This window comes from Ranitomeya variabilis, chromosome 1 (assembly GCF_051348905.1).
Source record: "Ranitomeya variabilis isolate aRanVar5 chromosome 1, aRanVar5.hap1, whole genome shotgun sequence".
Classification (NCBI taxonomy): Eukaryota; Metazoa; Chordata; class Amphibia; order Anura; family Dendrobatidae; genus Ranitomeya; species Ranitomeya variabilis.
The window spans coordinates 342546680-342567178 of NC_135232.1; positions in this window are offsets into that span (position 1 = coordinate 342546680).

Consider the following 20499-nt stretch of genomic DNA (forward strand, 5'->3'; position numbering starts at 1 on the left):
GAGAGAGGTGGCACACCCAGGAGTCAAGACTGGCACACAAGCTGAAAGGGCAGTATTACTCTCCCACTGTTTTTTGTATGTTTTTTTTTTTTTTTTCAGGGAGACTTTAGAAACCAAATAATATTAAAAAAACAAAAAAAAAATAGCCTTTCTATGGCCCACTGAATGAGAGAGAGAGGTGGCACACCCAGGAGTCAAGACTGGCACACAAGCTGAAAGGGCAATATTACTCTCCCACTGTTTTTTTATGTATTTTTTGTTTTTTAAGGAAGACTTTAGAAACCCAATAATATTTAAAAAAAAAAAAAAATAGGCTTTCTATGGCCCACTGAATGAAAGGGAGAGAGGTGGCACACCCAGGAGTCAAGACTGGCACACAAGCTGAAAGGGCAATATTACTCTCCCACTGTTTTTTGTATGTTTTTTTTTTTTTTTCAGGGAGACTTTAGAAACCAAATAATATTAAAAAAACCAAAAAAAAAATAGCCTTTCTATGGCCCACTGAATGAGAGAGAGAGGTGGCACACCCAGGAGTCAAGACTGGCACACAAGCTGAAAGGGCAATATTACTCTCCCACTGTTTTTTTATGTATTTTTTGTTTTTTAAGGGAGACTTTAGAAACCCAATAATATTTAAAAAAAATAAATAAATAGGCTTTCTATGGCCCACTGAATGAAAGGGAGAGAGGTGGCACACCCAGGAGTCAAGACTGGCACACAAGCTGAAAGGGCAATATTACTCTCCCACTGTTTTTGTATGTTTTTAGAAACCAAATAATATTAAAAAAACCAAAAAAAAAATAGCCTTTCTATGGCCCACTGAATGAGAGAGAGAGGTGGCACACCCAGGAGTCAAGACTGGCACACAAGCTGAAAGGGCAATATTACTCTCCCACTGTTTTTTTAGGTATTTTTTTTTTTTTCAGGGAGACTTTAGAAACCAAATAATATTAAAAAAAAAAAAAAAAAAATAGGCTTTCTATAGCCCACTGAATGAGAGATAGCACACACAGCAGTGGCACACAAGCCCTGACTGAGGCCAATATTTTTCTCCCACTGATTGATGTAGTGTTTTTGTGTTGAGGTAGAATTTAGAACACAAATCACGGAAAAAATAAATAGGCTTTCTATGGCCCACTCAGTGAGAGATGGCACACACAGGGATGGCACTGTAGCAGAAATGCCAATCTTAATCTCCCACAAAAAAAAAAAAAAAAAAACAGGGACTGTCCTACAATTACTATCTCCCTGCAGTAATCTAAGCCAGGTATGGCAGGCAGCAATAGGAGTGGACTGATGCACAAATTAAATAAAAAGTGTGGACAAACAAAAAAGATAGCTGTGCAGAAAGGAAGGAACAAGAGGATATGTGCTTTGAAAAAAGCAGTTGGTTTCCACAGTGGCGTACACACAGCAATACAGCTATCACGGTCACGGAGCCTTCTAGGGCAGCCCAATGAGCTACAGCGCTGAGGGGAAAAAAAAAAAAAAATAGCTTCCACAGTCCCTGCACACCGAAGGTGGTGTTGGACAGTGGAAATCGCTGCAGCACAAGCGGTTTGGTGGTTAGTGGACCCTGCCTAACGCTCTCCCTGCTTCTGACAAAGCGGCAGCAACCTGTCCCTAAGCTCAGATCAGCAGCAGTAAGATGGCGGTCGGCGGGAACGCCCCTTTATAGCCCCTGTGACGCCGCAGACAGCAAGCCAATCACTGCAATGCCCTTCTCTAAGATGGTGGGGACCAGGATCTATGTCATCACGCTGCCCACACTCTGCGTTCACCTTCATTGGCTGAGAAATGGCGCTTTTCGCGTCATTGAAACGCGACTTTGGCGCGAAAGTCGCGTACCGCATGGCCGACAAGCACAGGGGTCGGATCGGGTTTCATGAGACGCCGACTTAGCCAAAAGTCGGCGACTTTTGAAAATGATCGACCCGTTTCGCTCAACCCTACTTTTCAGGAAGCACTGCACCACCAGGTTCAAGGTATGAGCCAGGCAAGGTATGTGTTTCAGTTCTGAAAGGGCTATGGCAGCCATAAAATTCCTTCCGTTATCACTGACTACCTTGCCTGCCTCAAGATGTACACTGCCCAGCCATGAATGAGTTTCTTGCTGCAAGAACTCGGCCAGAACTTCTGCGGTGTGTCTGTTGTCACCCAAACACTTCATTTCCAACACAGCCTCCTGACACTTACCACTAGCTGTTCCATAATGGGACACCTCATGTGCAACACTGGCAGCTGCGGATGGAATGGTTGTGCGACTGCGCTCTGTGGACGAGCTTTCACTTCTGCTGGAGGAGGAGGGGTGGCGAACGCCTACAGCCAACTGTTTCCTAGACCATGGGCTAGGCAGAACTGTCCCACTATGGCTGTCCCCTGTGGACCCTGCATCCACCACATTAGCCGAGTGTGCCGTGGTGGACACGTAACATCCCTGGCCATACCTAATGGTCCATGCATCTGTTGTGAGGTGCACCTTTCTACTGACTGATTGCCTGAGTGCATGGACAATGAGGTCTTTGACATGCTGGTGGAGGGCTGGGATGGCTTTTCTTGCAAAGAAGTGTCGACTGGGTAGGTCATAGCGTGGTACTGCGTAGGCCATCAGGGCTTTGAAAGCTTCGCTTTCAACCAATCGGTAGGGCATCATCTCTAACGAGATTAGTCTAGCAATGTGGGCGTTCAAACCCTGTGTACGCAGATGAGAGGATGAGTACTTCCTTTTCCTAACGAGAGTCTCTTGTAGGGTGAGCTGGACTGGAGAGCTGTATCGGGTATCGGCCGATACTTGCCGGTATCGGAATTCCGATACCGAGATCCGATACTTTTGTTGTATCGGGAATCGGTATCGGGATTAATATCAATGTGTAAAAGAAAGAATTAAAATAAAAAATAGGGATATACTCACCTCTCCGGCGCAGCCTGGACTTTACCGCCGTAACCGGGAGCCGTTGTACCTAAGAATGCGCGCTTGAAGGGCCTTAGATGAGGTCACTGCGCTCTGATTGGTCCGTAGCGGTCGCGTGACCGCTACGCGACCAATCACAAAGCCGTGACGTCACCTAAGGTCTTTCAAGCGCTTGAAATACCTTAGAAGACGTCACGGCTTTGTGATTGGTTGCGTAGCGGTCACGCGACCGTTACGCGACCAATCAGAAGCTGCGGACGTCTTCTAAGGTATTTCAAGCGCTTGAAAGACCTTAGGTGACGCCACGGCTTTGTGATTGGTCGCGTAGCGGTCTAGCGACCGCTACGGACCAATCAGAGCGCAGTGACCTCATCTAAGGCCCTTCAAGCGTGCATTCTTAGGTACAACGGCTCCCGGTTACGGCGGTAAAGTCCAGGCTGCGCCGGAGAGGTGAGTATATCCCTATTTTTTATTTTAATTCTTTCTTTTACACATTGATATGGATCCCAGGGCCTGAAGGAGAGTTTCCTCTCCTTCAGACCCTGGAAACCATACAGGATACCGTCCGATACTTGGTGTCCCATTGACTTGTATTGGTATCGGGTATCAGTATCGGATTAGATCGGATACTTTGCCGGTATCGGCCGATACTTTCCGATACCGATACTTTCAAGTATCGGACGGTATCGCTCAACACTATTTCTTACAGATAACTTTGCACTGATCATTCGGATCTTGGTTAAAAAATTGCCAGACTGCACTCTTCCTACTATCGAATACCTTTTCAGGCATTGCACGCTGTGCTACTTTCACCAGATGGCCATGCTGTCCTAAAACTGTTTTTGGTTTTGACACACGGTTTTGGCCAGATACGGGCCTGCCAGATGAAAGCTGTTGCGATGTTGATGCCTGCTGCGGCTCATACTCCTCCGCTTCAGAGCTACTGCTAGTGGCACCCTGTTCCCCCAATGGCTGCCAATCGGGGTCAACAACTGGGTAATCTATCACCTCCTCTTCAATGTCCTGTGCACCTTTGTCTGTGTCACCGTGTAAGGTGCTATAGCGTTCGGGACAGGGCACCATAGTCTCATCTGGGTCAGGTTCTGGCTCAGTACACAGCGAGGGCAATGTTGTGATCTGAGTCAATGGAACAGCATAATAATCTAGCTGTGGCTGTGCATCTGTGCACTCCATGTCCGATTCATCTTGTAATGGCCTGTTAACAATTTCCCTTTCTAACCCAGGCACGGTATGTGTAAAGAGCTCCATGGAGTAACCTGTTGTGTCGCCTGACGCATCCTTCACTGTTGTTCTGGGTGAAGGACACAAGGAAGCAACTTGTTCCTGACCGGGAGCATCCACTGACGACTCGCTGCTTTTAAATTTTGAACTTTCCGAAGAGGAGGCGAAAGAGCTAGAGGCTGAGTCAGCAAGGAAAGCCAAAACTTTTTCCTGCTGCTCCAGGTTTAAAAGCGGTTTTCCTACTCCCAGAAAAGGGAGCGTTCGAGGCCTTGTGTAGCCAGACGATGACGCTGGCTCAACAACTCGAGACTTAGGTGCTATTTTGCTTTTCCCACTACCACCAGATGCTCCACCACCACCACCATCATTACCAGCTGGCAATGACCGCCCACGGCCACGACCTCTTCCACCAGACTTCCTCATTCTTGGGAAAATGCAACCAAACTAACAACCGTTATATGGTACTGTAAAACAAGGTAGAAGGTGTATGTAAACTTGTTGTGAATTTAAATCTCCCTCTCTATATGTGTGGGAGACTGCTGCAAAAATCAGGCCCACTGTATTACACTACACAGTGTACGTGGCAGAAAGTGGCTGGCAGCTATACGCCAAACAGAACGGACGCAGATGCACTTAGTGGCAATATAAATCTCCCTTTTTATGTGTGGGAGACTCCTGCAAATAAAAAACAGGCCCACTGTATTACACTACACAGTATAAGTGGCAGAAAGTGGCTGGCAGATATACGCCAAACAGAACTGACGCAGATGCACTTAGTGGCAATATAAATCTCCCTTTTTATGTGTGGGACACTGCTGCAAAATTCAGGCCCCCTGTATTACACTACACAGTATAAGTGGCAGAAAGTGGCTGGCAGATATACGCCAAACAGAACGGACGCAGATGCACTTAGTGGCAATATAAATCTCCCTTTTTATGTGTGGGAGACTGCTGCAAAAATCAGGCCCACTGTATTACACTACACAGTGTACGTGGCAGAAAGTGGCTGGCAGCTATACGCCAAACAGAACGGACGCAGATGCACTTAGTGGCAATATAAATCTCCCTTTTTATGTGTGGGAGAGTGCTGCAAATAAAAAACAGGCCCACTGTTTTACACTACACAGTATAAGTGGCAGAAAGTGGCTGTCAGATATATGCCAAACAGAACTGACGCACATGCACTTAGTGGCAATATAAATCTCCCTTTTTATGTGTGGGACACTGCTGCAAATAAAAAACAGGCCCACTGTATTACACTACACAATATAAGTGGCAGAAAGTGGCTGGCAGATATACGCCAAACAGAACTGACGCAGATACACTTAGTGGTAATATAAATCTCCCTTTTTATGTGTGGGACACTGCTGCAAAATTCAGGCCCACTGTATTACACTACACAGTATAAGTGGCAGAAAGTGGCTGGAAGATATATATAAAACAAGGGACTGTACTACAATAACAATCTCCCTACAATGATCTCAGGACAAGTATGGCAGCCAGCAATAAAAAGGACTGCTGCATACAAAAGTGTGGACAAATAAACAATAGAACAGTGCAGAAAGGAGCAACAGGACTTTTGCTTTTAAAAAAGCAGTTGGTTTGCACAGCGGCATACAAACAGCAATGCAGCTATCAGGGAGCCTTACAAGGCAGCCTTATAAGCTACAGAGCTGATGCACAGAAATCTAGCATCCACTGTCCCTGCAAAGAAAAGGTGGTGTTGGACAGTGGAAATCGCTACAGCACAAGCGGTTTGGGGGTTAATATTTCCTCCCTAACAATATCCCTGCTTCTGACGAAGCTGCAGCAACCTCTCCCTATGCTCAGATCGGCAGAAGTAAGATGGAAGTCGACGTGCATGCCCCTTTATAACCCCTGTGATGCCACAGAAAGCAAGCCAATCACTGTCATGCCCTTCTCTAAGATGGTGAGGACCGAGACCTATGTCATCACGCTGCCCACACTCTGCATCCACCTTCATTGGCTGAGAAATGGCGCTGAAAGCGTCATACGAAACGCGACTTTGGCGTGAATATCGCCGACAGCATGGCCGATCCCACACTGAGATCGGGTCGGGTTTCACGAAACCAGACTTTGCCGAAAGTCGGCGATTTTTGAAAATGTCCGATCCGTTTCGCTCAACCCTAGGTACCACTTATTACAGTAATGAATATGCCCATAGGGGTGGAGCCGCATATTCATTACTGTAATGAGCGGTACCATGTGACCGCTCAGTACCGGAAGAAGCTGCGGTGCCGGGAGAACCAGGGACCTGCAGGGACCATGCCAGGAGCAGGTGAGTATTATTAGACAGCCCATGCTCCCCTCCCCTGCTGACCCCTGGGAATGACTCGAGTATAAGCCGAGAGGGGGACTTTCAGCCCCAAAAACTAGACTGAAAATCTCGGCTTATACTCGAGTATATATGGTAGTTTATTTTTGAAGTTTTCAGAATAATGCAATTTATACACAGGATTCAGCTGGCCGGGCGTGACTAATTAGCGTGGTTCAAATTCCGCGCCAATTCGTAGCCGGGCTGCGCCTGTCGCTGATTGTTCGCGGCCGGCCATGACCAATCAGTGAAGCCAGGGCTGGCTCCAGGCTTTTGAGGGCCCCGGGCAAAAGAGTCTCAGTGGGCCCCCCTCTTTAACACATACCACAATTCATGATGCACAGATACAGCAGAGAAATATACCACAGCCAAGTAGCATATAACACAGCCCACGTAGCATATAGCACAGGCCATGTAGTATATAGCACAGGCCACGTAGTGTATAACACAGCCCACGTAGCATATAGCACAGCCCACGTAGCATATAGCACAGCCATGTAGCATATAGCACAGCCACGTAGCATATAGCACAGTCACGTAGTATATAGCACAGCCCACATAGTATATAGCACAGCCCACATAGTATATAGCACAGCCCATGCAGTATGTAACACTTCCCACGCAGTGTATAACACAGCCCATGTAGTATATAGCACAGCCCATGTAGTATATAACACAGCCCACGTATCATATAGCACAGGCCATGTAGCATATAGCACAGCCACGTAGCATATAGCTCAGCCTCGTAGTATATAGCACAGCCCATGCAGTATATAGCACAGCCCATGCAGTATATAACACAGCCCATGCAGTATATAACATAGCCCATGCAGTGTATAACACAGCCCATGTAGTATATATCACAGCCCATCAGCCCATGTAGTATAAAACACAGCCCACGCAGTGTATAACAGCCCATGTAGTATATAGCACAACCCACGTAGTATATAACACAGCCCACGTAGTATATATCACAGGCCACGTAGTATATAACACAGCCTATGTAGTATATAACACAGCCACATAGTATATAGCACAGCCACGTAGTATATTGCCCAGCCATGTATATTGCACAGCTATGTAGTATATAGCACAGCCCACGTAGTATATAACACAGCCACGCAGTATATAGCACAGCTCACGTAGTATATAGCACAGCCCACATAGTATATAGCACAGCCAAGTAGTATATTGCCCAGCCACGTAATATATTGCACAGCTACATAGTATATAGCACAGCCCACGTAGTATATAGTGCAGAGATGTAGTATATAACACAGCCCACGTAGTATATAACACAGCTCACGTAGTATATAGCAATGTGGGCACCATATCCCTGTTAAAAAAAAGAATTAAAATAAAAAATAGTTATATACTCACCTTCCGTCGGCCCCCGGATCCAGGCGAGGCGTTTAGCGATGCTCCTCGTGATGCTCCGTTCCCAAGAATGCATGCGGTCTCGCGAGATGATGACGTAGCGGTCTCGCGAGACCACTACGTCATCATCTCGCGAGACCTCAATGCATGGCCCGGAGCGTCACGAGGAGCGGGAAAGGCGCCGGAAGGCGAGTATATAATGATTTTTTTTTTTATTATTATTTTTAACATTAGATCTTTTTACTATTGGTGCTGCATAGGCAGCATCAATAGTAAAAAGTTGGTCACACAGGGTTAATAGCAGCGTTAGACTGCATTACACCGCAGCATAACGCGGTATAACGCAGCCATTAACCCTGTGTGAGCGCTGACTGGAGGGGGTACTGACAGAGTAGGAAGGGGCGAATTTGCAGCTGGACTGCCGGCCGCGACCAATCAGTGACGCGGGATTTCCGTGACAGACAGACAAACAGACGGAAGTGCCCCTTAGACGATTATATATATAGATCACAATGCTGCTATACGTGAGGAAAACAATATGCATAGTTTCAGATCAAAATAATTGTCAATGTAGATCCCATTGAACAGTAAAGCTTGCAAAAATACACTGCAGGCTTCTATTGCATGATGCAAGGTGTTCAAAGAACATATACAGTGACATGTAAAAGTTTGGGCACCCCTGATAAAAATTACTGTTATTGTGAACAGTTAAGCAAGTTGAAGATTAAATGATCTCTAAAAGGCCTAAAGTTAAAGAAGACACATTTCCTTTGCATTTTAGGCAAAAAAAAAAAATCGTCTTTTACATTTTTAAAATTTCAAAAAAAGGAAAATAGGCTGATGCAAAAGTTTGGGCACACTGTATAGATACCGTATTTTTTGGACTGGAAAATAGCACAAAAAAGAATTTTATAAGATGGGGGTCCATCTTATCGTCCAAATTTAAGATATCTTACCTGCGGGTTGGCAGTGGTAGAGCAGGGTCATAGGAGGCATGGTCCCTTCCTCATGGTCCCTTCCACGGACAATAATCTTGAACAATACAAGTCGCAACTGGTACAGGAGGAGAGAGGACCCTGCCCGCGAGGGCTCACAATCTACAAGGGATGGGTGAGGATACAGTAGGTGAGGATAGAGCTGGTCGTGCAGTGGTTAGGTCAATCGGTGGTTACTGCAGGTTGTAGGCTTGCCGGAAGAGGTAGGTCTTCAGGTTCTTTTTGAAGGTTTCGATGGTAGGTGAGAGACTAATATGTTGTGGCCGAGAGTTCCGGAGTAAGGGTGATGCGCGAGAGAAATCTTGTATGCGATTGTGAGAAGAGGAGATAAGAGGGGAGTAGAGAAGGAGATCTTGTGAGGATCTGAGGTTGCGTGCAGGAAAGTACCGGGAGACGAGGTCACAGATGTATGGAGGAGACAGGTTGTGGATGGCTATGTATGTCATGGTTAGGGTTTTGAACTGGAGTCTCGGGGTAATGGGGAGCCAGTAAAGGGATTGACAGAGGGGAGTGGCCGGGAATAGCGGGGGGACAGGTGGATTAGTCGGACAGCTGAGGTTAGAATAGATTGGAGGGGTGCGAGAGTGTTAGAGGGGAGGTCACAGAGCAGGAGGTTACAGTAGTCGAGGCGGGAGATGATGAGGGCATGGACTAGGGATTTTGCAGATTCTTGGTTTAGGAATGTACGGATCCGTGAAATATTTTTGAGTTGAAGGCGGCAGGAAGTGGAAAGGGCTTGGATATGCAGTTTGAAGGAGAGATCAGTGTCGAGTATTACCCCGAGACAGCATATTGTGCATTGTGAGGGTCATTGTAAAAACCTTTGACTTGCACCTTTTGAAGTTGTCTTTATATTCCTATAGTATTCCAACCTATTGAGGCTACTCATATGTATTGATATACACTGCTAAAAAAAATAAAGGGAACACTTAAACAACAGAATATAACTCCAAGTAAATAATAATTATAATATTTTTTTATTTATATAGCGCCAACATATTCCACAGCACTTTACATTATAGCGGGGACTTGTACAGACAATAGACATTACAGCATAACAATAAATACAGATCAAAAAAGATACCAAGAAGAATGAGGGCCCTGCTTGCTTGATTGTTGTACTTGTTTTTATTATGTATACCCCTCCTCACATGTAAAGCGCCATGGAATAAATAATAATTTCCTTGTCTTGATGCATTTCCACTGAAGTTGGATTAGCCTGTAAATTCATTTTCCACTTTGATTTTGAGCATTATTCCAACTCCAGACCTCCGTGGGATATTAGTTGTGATTTACGTTGATAATTTTTATAGGTTTTATTGTTATCAACACAATCCACTATTTAATGAATACAGATTTACAACTGTAATATTTCATTCAGCGATATCTAGGATGTGGGATTTTAGTGTTCCCTTTATTTTTTGAGCAGTGTATGATGGTCTATAGAATAATTTAAATTTACAACTAATTTAAGTTCTTTCACTTATTGATACGATTATGTATGGCTTTTTTTTTTAACCTATTTATAGACTGTTTATCTATACACCTGGCTTCAATTCCCCCTTTTAGTCCTGCATGGTTTGTGGTAATCCATACAACTGTATTGATTCCTTTGGGTTTATTTAATAAAATATTTGAGTGTGTTAAAAAAACTCGACCTAATTTTGTCTTTGACACTAATAGCGGTGTTTTTGTGGTACAGGTATATTGGGCAGGCTTTCTAATGTACACTTTGACTACTGCAGTACAATTGTTGCGGCCTTTATGTAAGAAGTTTAATTTAGTCAATCAGTGAATTAATTACATGAAGCTTTTATTTCAAGAGATGTTCTATGGCAACAGTAAAATTGCTCATACGTATTGGATTGCTGTTGTCCGAACGAGATAGCAATCTTTCTTGACTTCCAATACACATGAAAGTTCAGCTTAGCTAAATGTTTTCAAAGGGCATAGACAGCCATGGTTGTCGGCAGTGTGAATCCTGTCTAGACAGCACGATAATGTTGAGAGAGATGATCATTTTTCCCGATGAATGAGCATTTTATTTGTTCATCAGAAGAAGGGGGGTACTTCTATCCTGTATATAATAGTCAGCGTCAGATTGGAGCACCTTGGGCCCACCAGGGAAAATTATTCTTGGGGCCCACTATGTAGCTACATAGAAATAAATACAAGACCAACTGTGCAGTAAAACATGCTAATATCAGGATATATTATAAGGTAGTACGTCTTAAGTATGTAGCAGGGGTTGGGGTAGCCCCATCATAGAATATAAAGTAGCACCCTCCTAGAATATAATGCAGCCCCCTCATAGAATATAATGCAGCCCTCATATAGCATAATGCAGCCCCCTTATAGAATATAATGCAGCCCTCTTAGAATATAATGGAGCCCCCCTCATAACCCTCTCCATCACCTCCATCACTGTTCTTCCCCTCCACCCCATCATTTTCCTCATCACCACCTCCATCTTTGCCTTCTCACCCATCACCCCCATCATTGCCCTTTCCACCACCTCCATCATTGCCTTTTCCCCCACCACCACCATCATTGCTTTCTCCCCCATCACTCCCATCATTGCCCTCTCCATCTCCCCCATCATTGCCTTCTCCCCCACTACCCACATCATTGCCCTTTCCACAACCACCATCATCACCTTCTCTCCCACAACCCCATCATTGCTTTCTTCACCACCACTCCCATCATTGCCCTCTCCATCTCCTCCATCATTGCCTTCTCGCCACCACCCCTATCATTGTCCTTTCAACTCCCTCTATCATTGTTTTCTCCCCACCACCCCATCATAGTACTTTCCACCACCTCCAACATTGCCCTCCCCCACCACCCCATCATCCTTTCCATCACCCACATCATTGCACTCTCCACCACCTACACACACATCTCTCTGCACGTTCCTCCACCATAAAGCTCCAAAAGTAGAAAAATAAAAAAGTTATAGCTCTCAGAATAAAGCGATGCAATCATTATTTTTTCTATAAAATAGTTTTTATTGTGTAAAAGCGCCAAAAAGCCCTGTATACCAGCAGGTGTTAGTGCCTGGGCCCACTGGAGAATCCTCCGGTTCTCTGGTGAGCCAGTCTGACCCTGATAATAGTAGTACCTATCCATTTTTTCACAGTGAAACCTTCAAAACAGAAAGCTAGGTGAGATTATCTCCAAAATTGTCCTTCTTTACAGATCAATAGTGTTTATTTTGGTCTTTTTTACATTCCACTCTCTATCACAACAGTCCTGATTAGCGGAAGAACTGGCCTTGTATTTTCACCATTGTCAGAGTTCACCTGGCAATTTTGACCTGATACCATAGACCCTATTAATCAGTCATGTGATTAGCGGGTAACTGATGTGTCTTGTACATCGCTGCTCACTGGAAGTTGGGCTCCCCTACTGGTATTTGTTCAGTTGCTAATGTTAAAATATAAAAAAAAATACAATTACAAAGGTCTTATTATGGCATGTATGTGCAGAGCACCCAAAAATGTAAGGCATAACCAATGGTCTTGTGGTAGCTTTCTGCAATGAATAATTGATTAACCTATTTAGGTTTATTTCTAGAATAATAAAATATATAGCCATTCCCAGAAAACCTCTCAAGAAAAATGATAAGTCATATTGTAAAGTCCTTGCGTTAAAACATTTACAGGAAAGACTGATAAATAGATGAATAAACAACCAAACCCACAAGCTCAACAGGAACTGATAGGACTGTAATGTATGAGATAGTCATTGGCTTTCTGATTTAGAACTCACTACTGCTTTGTTCCAGATAGATAAGTCGCTATTTCTGAGAAGACCTTTGTTGCCAAAGCATTCTGCTTTGAATTAATTGAAAATTAATCACATGGGTGGGTACAATAGACTTACTGATAAAAAAAACAACTGCAAGCAGCTTTGCTGGATATGCATGTCCCTAATACTGGTGACACTAATGTGATATGTGACATAACAGCTTGTATGGAAAGTTAGACCTTCAACATGTCTGTGTAGTTAGGGGGTAAAGTCACCTATTCCCAGTTGATTAAAGAGAGCCTCCACATTTCCATTTTTATTGCACAGGTAATCTATGTCTAAAAATGACAACTATGGAGAAAAAGAAGTATATCCAAGAATAAAAGAAAAGAATCTTCTTTATTGAATTATGAAAGTGGACAAAAAAAATTAGAGTAAATAGGGTTCACACGATTAAAAAAAAAATTATGTGACATGGCATCAAATATGAACAATGAATGAAAAGTTTTTACATTTTCAACTTTTAAACACTATAGGAAGCAGCTGCTGACATTTGCTATAAAACTTAAGGTAATGCTAGGTTACGTTACTACTGCAGTAAATCTGCTCACACGTGTCTGATGTCACTCCTTCAGTCCCTTTTGGGCGTTTTCAGAATGAAAAGGGAGGATGATGTTTAACCCCTTAGTGACAGAGCCAATTTGGTACTTAATGACCGAGCCAATTTTTACAATTCTGACCAGTGTCACTTTATGAGGTTATAACTCTGGAACGCTTTATCGGATCCCGCTGATTCTGAGATTGTTTTTTCGTGACATGTTGTACTTCAAGTTAGTGGTAACATTTCTTCGATATTACTTGCGATTATTTATGAAAAAAATGGAAATATGGCGAAAATTTTTAAAATTTTGCAATTTTCAAACTTTGTATTTTTATGCCCTTAAATCAGAGAGATATGTCACAAAAAATAGTTAATAAATAACATTTCTCACATGTCTACTTTACATCAGCACAATTTTGGAAACAATTTTTTTTTTTGTTAGGGAGTTATAAGGGTTAAAAGTTGACCAGCAATTTCTCATTTTTACAACACCATGTTTTTTTTAGGGACCACATCACCTTTGAAGTGATTTTGAGGGGTCTATATGATAGAAAATAACCAAGTGTGACACCATTCTAAAAACTGCACCCCTCAAGCTGCTCAAAACCACATTCAAGAAGTTTATTAACCCTTTACGTACTTCACAGGAACTAAAACAATGTGGAAGAAAAAAATTAACATTTTACTTTTTTTTGCAAACATTTTACTTCAGAACCATTTTTTTTAATTTTCACAAGTGTAAAAACAGAAATTTAACCACAAATTTTGTTGTGCAATTTTTCCTGAGTACGCCGATACCCCATATGTGGAGGTAAACCACTGTTTGGGCGCACCGCAGAGCTTGGAAGTGAAGGAGCACCGTTTGACTGTTTCAATGCAGAATTGGCTGGAATTGAGATCGGACGCCATGTCGCGTTTGGAGAGCCCCTAATGTGCCTAAACAGTGGAAACCCCCCACAAGTGACACCATTTTGGAAACTAGACCCCCCAAGGAACTTTTCTAGATGTGTGGTGAGCACTTTGAACCCCCAAGTGCTTCACAGAAGTTTATAACGTAGAGCCGTGAAAATAAAAAATCTCATTTTTTCTACAAAAATGATCTTTTTGCCCCCAAATTTTTATTTTCACAAGGGTAACGGGAGAAATTAGACCACAAAAGTTGTTGTGCAATTTCTCCTGAGTACGTCGATACCCCATATATGGGGGTAAACCACTGTTTGGGCGCACCGCAGAGCTTGGACGTGAAGGAGCACCGTTTGACTTTTTCAATGCAGAATTGGCTGGAATTGAGATCGGATGCCATGTCGCGTTTGGAGAGTCCCTGATGTGCCTAAACAGTGGAAACCCCCCACAAGTGATACCATTTTGGAAACTAGACCCCCCAAGGAACTTATCTAGATGTGTGGTGAGCACTTTGAACCCCCACGTGCTTCACAGAAGTTTATAACGTAGAGCCGTGAAAATAAAAAATCTCATTTTTTCTACAAAAATGATCTTTTTGCCCCCAAATTTTTATTTTCACAAGGGTAACAGGAGAAATTAGACCACAAAAGTTGTTTTGCAATTTCTCCTGAGTACGTCGATACCCCATATATGGGGGTAAACCACTGTTTGGGCGCACCGCAGAGCTTGGAAGAGAAGGAGTGTCGTTTTACTTTTTCAATGTAGAATTGGCTGGAATTGAGATCGGACGCCATGTCACGTTTGGAGAGCCGCTGATGTGCCTAAACAGTAGAGACCCCCCACATATGACACCATTTTGGAAACTAGACCCCTTAAGGAACTTATCTAGATGTGTGGTGAGCACTTTAAACCCCCAGGTGCTTCACAGAAGTTTATAACGTAGAGCCGTGAAAATAAAAAAATCGCATTTTTTCTACAAAAATGATCTTTTTGCCTCCAAATTTTTATTTTACCAAGGGTAACAGGAGAAAATGGACCCCAGAAGCTGTTGTACAATTTGTCTTGAGTACGCCGACACCCCATATGTGGGGGTAAACCACTGTTTGGGCGCATGGCTGAGCTCGGAAGCAAAGGAGCGCCATTTGACTTTTCAATGCAAAATTGACTGGAATTGAGATCGGACGCCATGTCGCGTTTGGAGAGCCCCTGATGTGCCTAAACAGCAGAAACCCCCCAAAAGTGACCCCATTTTGGAAACTAGACCCCCCATGGAACTTATCTAGATGTTTAGTGAGAACTTTGAATGCCCAAGTGCATCACAGAAGTTTATAATGCAGAGTCGTGAAAATAAAAAATATATATTTTTTAACAATAAAGATTTTTTAGCCCCCAAGTTTTTATTTTCACAAGGGTAACAAGAGAAATTGGACCCCAACAGTTGTTGTCCAATTTGTCCTGAGTATGCTGGTACCCCATATGTGGGGGTAAACCACTGTTTGGGCGCATGGCAGAGCTCGGAAGGGAAGGAGTGCCATTTTGGAATGCAGACTTTGATAGAATTGTCTGCGGGCGTTATGTTGCCTTTGCAGACCCCTAATGTACCTAAACAGTAGAAACCCCCAACAAGTGACCCCATTTTGGAAAATAGACCCCCCAAGGAACTTATCTAGATATGTGGTGAGAACTTTGAATGCCCAAGTGCTTCACAGAAGTTTATAATGCAGAGTAGTGAAAATAAAAAATATTTTTTTTCCCACAAAAAAGATTTTTTTAGCCCCCAAATTTTTATTTTCACAAGGGTAACAAGAGAAATTGGACCCCAAAAGTTGTTGTCCAATTTGTCCTGAGTATGCTGGTACCCCATATGTGGGGGTAAACCACTGTTTGGGCGCACGGCAGAGCTCGGAAGGGAAGGAGCGCCATTTTGCAATGCAGACTTTGATAGAATTGTCTGCGGGCGTTATGTTGCGTTTGCAGACCCCTAATGTACCTAAACAGTAGAAACCCCCACAAGTGACCAAATTTTGGAAACTAGACCCCCTAAGGAACTTATCTAGATATGTGGTGAGAACTTTGAAAGCTCAAGTGCTTCACAGAAATTTATAATGCAGAGTAGTGAAAATAAAAAAATATATTTTTTTCCAACAAAAAAGATTTTTAGCCCCCAAGTTTTTATTTTCACAAGGGTAACAGGAGAAATTGGACCCCAAAAGTTGTTGTCCAATTTATCCCGAGTACGCTGATGCCCCATATGTGGGGGTAAACCACTGTTTGGGCGCACGGCAGAGCTCAGAAGGGAGGGAGTACCATTTGACTTTTTTAGCGCAAAATTGGCTGTCGTGTTTGGAGACCCCCTGATGTACCTAAACATTTCCGCGGATGCGTTGCCGTAACTCTGCCCCCTCCTCCCCAGGACATAGACTGGGCAGCGGATGCGTTGAAAAACTGCATCCGCTGCCCACGTTGTGCACAATTTTCACAACGTGCGTCGGTACATCGGGCCGACGCATTGCGACCGCCCCGTACCGACGCAAGTGTGAAAGAAGCCTTAGGCTACTTTCAGACATAGCGCATTTTTGAGCGCTATTTTGCGGGCGCTTTTCAAAAATGCGCAATGTCATTTTCGTCTGCCGGCAAAGTGAATGAGAAATTCACTTTGCCGTTCAGACACACCGCAAAAAAACGCGGCGCTTTTGTCTGCAAACACGCCGGCGTAAAAAGAATTGACATGTCAATTCTTTACGCAGCGGCGTGTCTGCGTATCCCCCTAGGGCCCCATATTACCTTCCACACACAGCACCTTTGTCCTGGGTGTCGGCGTCTTTGTACGGAGGGGTTGACACCCAGGACCGGACGTGACGTCGGACAGGAAGAGGGAAGCCCCCGCCCCCCAGTGAAGCAGCATGGAGTCCTTCTGTGTGTGTGTGTGTGCGTGTGTGTGCGTGTGTGTGTCCCCATGCGACGCTAGTGCCACCATTGTGCTAAGTCGCCGTATGGGACTACTACTCCCATCCGGTATTAGGATGGGAGAGTTGTCCCTGTGTCCGGCGACTTAGCACAATTGTAAAGTTACACAAAACACCTACACACAATACACATACATGACACACAGTACATACAACATATAACACAGAGTATATACTCACCAACAGCACACTTGTAGGCGAAGCCCTCGATCCTCCAGGAAAAAATCCAAAAATAATAAACCAAATTCATACTCCCTGTCCGCAGAATCCATAAAACGAGTGTCCCACGCCGATCGGCTGCTCTCCGGCGATACACTGCCAGGAGCGAAGCTCCTAGCAGTGTATCGCGTACTGTTCCGGAGTTCAATGACTCCGGCGTCTCGGTTAACAGCAGTACAGCTGCGTTGAACTTTCCCACGCAGCACTGCCGTTAAGCGAGAGTGCCGGGGTCAATGACCGCCGGTAAACTCGCTCGCGCATGCGCAGTGACACACCGACAGGAACTATGGCTCCTGTCAGTGTGTTGCTGCAGCCGTGGAGAGCTGACATATCTCTGGATGTGTCTGTTCTCCATGGAAAATCTTGATACGTGGCACTTAAATATGTGGCAATTAAATATGTGACACGTGGCACTTATACGTGATACGTGTCACTTAAATACGTGGCACTGAAATACGTGATACGTGGCACTTTGATACGTGGCACGTGTCTCTTAAATACGTGGCACGTGGCACTGAAAGATGTGGCACGTGGCACTTTGATACGTGGCACGTGGCACTTTGATACGTGGCACGTGGCACTGAAATATGTGGCACGTGGCACTTTGATACGTGGCACGTGGCACTTTGATACGTGGCACGTGGCACTTTGATACGTGGCACGTGGCACTTTGATACGTGGCACGTGGCACTTTGATACGTGGCACGTGGCACTTTGATACGTGGCACTGAAATATGTGGCACGTGGCACTTTGATACGTGGCACGTGTCACTTAAATACGTGGCACTGAAATATGTGGCACGTGGCACTTTGATACGTGGCACGTGTCTCTTAAATACGTGGCACGTGGCACTGAAAGATGTGGCACGTGGCACTTTGATACGTGGCACGTGGCACTTTGATACGTGGCACGTGGCACTTTGATACGTGGCATGTGGCACTTTGATACGTGGCACTGAAATATGTGGCACGTGGCACTTTGATACGTGGCACGTGTCACTTAAATACGTGGCACGTGGCACTGAAATATGTGGGACACGTTGCACAAAAAAGTTACATGTAGTTTTTTTTGTGTTGACGGTCCGCCGAAGCACGACGCATCCGTCGCACGACGGATGCGACATGTGGCAATCCGTCGCAATGCGTCGCTAATGCAAGCCAATGGAGAAAAAACGCATCCTGCAAGCACTTTTGCAGGATGCGTTTTTTCTCCAACGACGCATTGCGACGGAAGCCAAAAAACGCTAGTGTGAAAGTAGCCTAACCCTAGCCCTAACCCTAAATTTAGCCCCAACCCTAACCCTAACTCTAACCCTAACCCTAACTCTAACCCTAACCCTAACTCTAACCCTAACCCTAACTCTAACCCTAACCCTAACCCTAACCCTAATTTTAGCCCCAACTTGTCTTCTCCTGCCGGCCGGCAGATGGCAGCAGATGGCGGGCGCACTGCGCATGCGCCCGCCATGATGAAAAAGCCGGCCGGCAGGAGAAGACAGAAGAGGACCCAGGGACACCGGGTGAGTATGTTAGGGTCCCCGAATCCCCCTATTTCTCTGTCCTCTGATGTGCGATCACATCAGAGGACAGAGAAATAACTGATCGCTTTTTTTTTTTTTTTTTTTTTTGCGGTCGCCGGTAAACTGTTAATTACCGGCGATCGCAAAGCAGGGGTCGGTGCAAATCGACCCCGATCATGTTCTTTGGGGTCTCGGCTACCCCCGGCAGCCGAGACCCCAAAGAACATCCGGGTGCCGGGCGGCGGGCGCACTGCGCGTGCGCCCGCCATTTTTTCCCGGAAAAAAGATGGCGGCGCCCATGGGGAGACACGAGGAGCACCGGGGGAGGTAGGTAAGTATTGGGGGGCTATTGGGGGCCATCGGGGACCACATTTCTCTGTCCTCCGATGTGCGATCACATCGGAGGACAGAGAAATTAAACGGCAAATCGCGTTTTTTTTTTTTTTGTTGCGACCGCCGGTAAACGGTTAATTACCGGCGATCGCAACTCGGGGGTCGGTAAAAACCCCCCGAATCATGTTCTCTGGGGTCTCGGCTACCCTCGGCAACCGAGACCCCAGAGAAAATCCGACTCTGGGGGGCGCTATTCACTTTTTCCACAGCGCCGTTAATTAACGGCGCTGTGGTTTAAGTACCCTTAGCGGCCGCCGTTAAAAGGCGTATCGGCGGTCGTTAAGGGGTTAAGATCACATTTTGTTGGTGACTGAAATGTGATACTGAGCTGTGGACAGTGTCAATGATGAATGCTGGCAACACCAATTCTGTTAATTGGCTGATCTTTACAGAGATCTGAGCAGAGCGATCATTTCATTGCTCATTTCTCATATCACAATAATTACACAGTTCAGCAGTCGGTAACACACATGACAGGATTACATACACAGGTCAGTGGACTATATCACACATAATAGACTTAAGGTACCTTCACACTAAACGACTTTGCAACGAGAACGACAACGATCCGTGACGTTGCAGCGTCCTGGATAGCGATATCGTTGAGTTTGACACGCAGCAGCGATCAGGATCCTGCTGTGATATCGCTGGTCGTTGCTGAAAGTCCAGAACTTTATTTGGTCGTCAGATCAGCGTGTATCGTCGTGTTTGACAGCAAAAGCAACGATGCCAGCAATGTTTTACAATGGTAACTGTTATGGTTCTGGTGGTAAGAACACATGAACTGACCTGATAGGTAAACCAAAAAATAGGACAAGCTCTGGGGATGTGGGAACTTTACTGACCGCAATCCTGATCCTATCAACACACACTATAGGCAGCCGTGGAGCATTCCTAACTCGGCCTAGACGCCTCTGCACAGCCTGAGAAACTAGCTACCCCTAGAGAGAAACAAAGCCTCACTTGCCTCAGAGAAATTTTCCCCAAAGTGAGAGCAGCCCCCACAAATAATGACGGTGAGTTAAGAGGAAAACACAAACATAGAAATGAAAATAGGTTTTAGCAAATGAGGCCCGCTAATAACTAAATAGTCAGAGGATAGCAAGGAATCTGTGCGGTCAGTATAAAATACTACAAAAATTATCCACGCAGAGAATACAAAAAGACCCCCACACCGACTCACGATGTGAGGGGCGCAACTCCGCACCCCAGAGCTTCCAGCTAGCAATCAAATAGCATATAAGCAAGCTCCACTGAACTCATCATATACTGAGAAACATTTTCAAA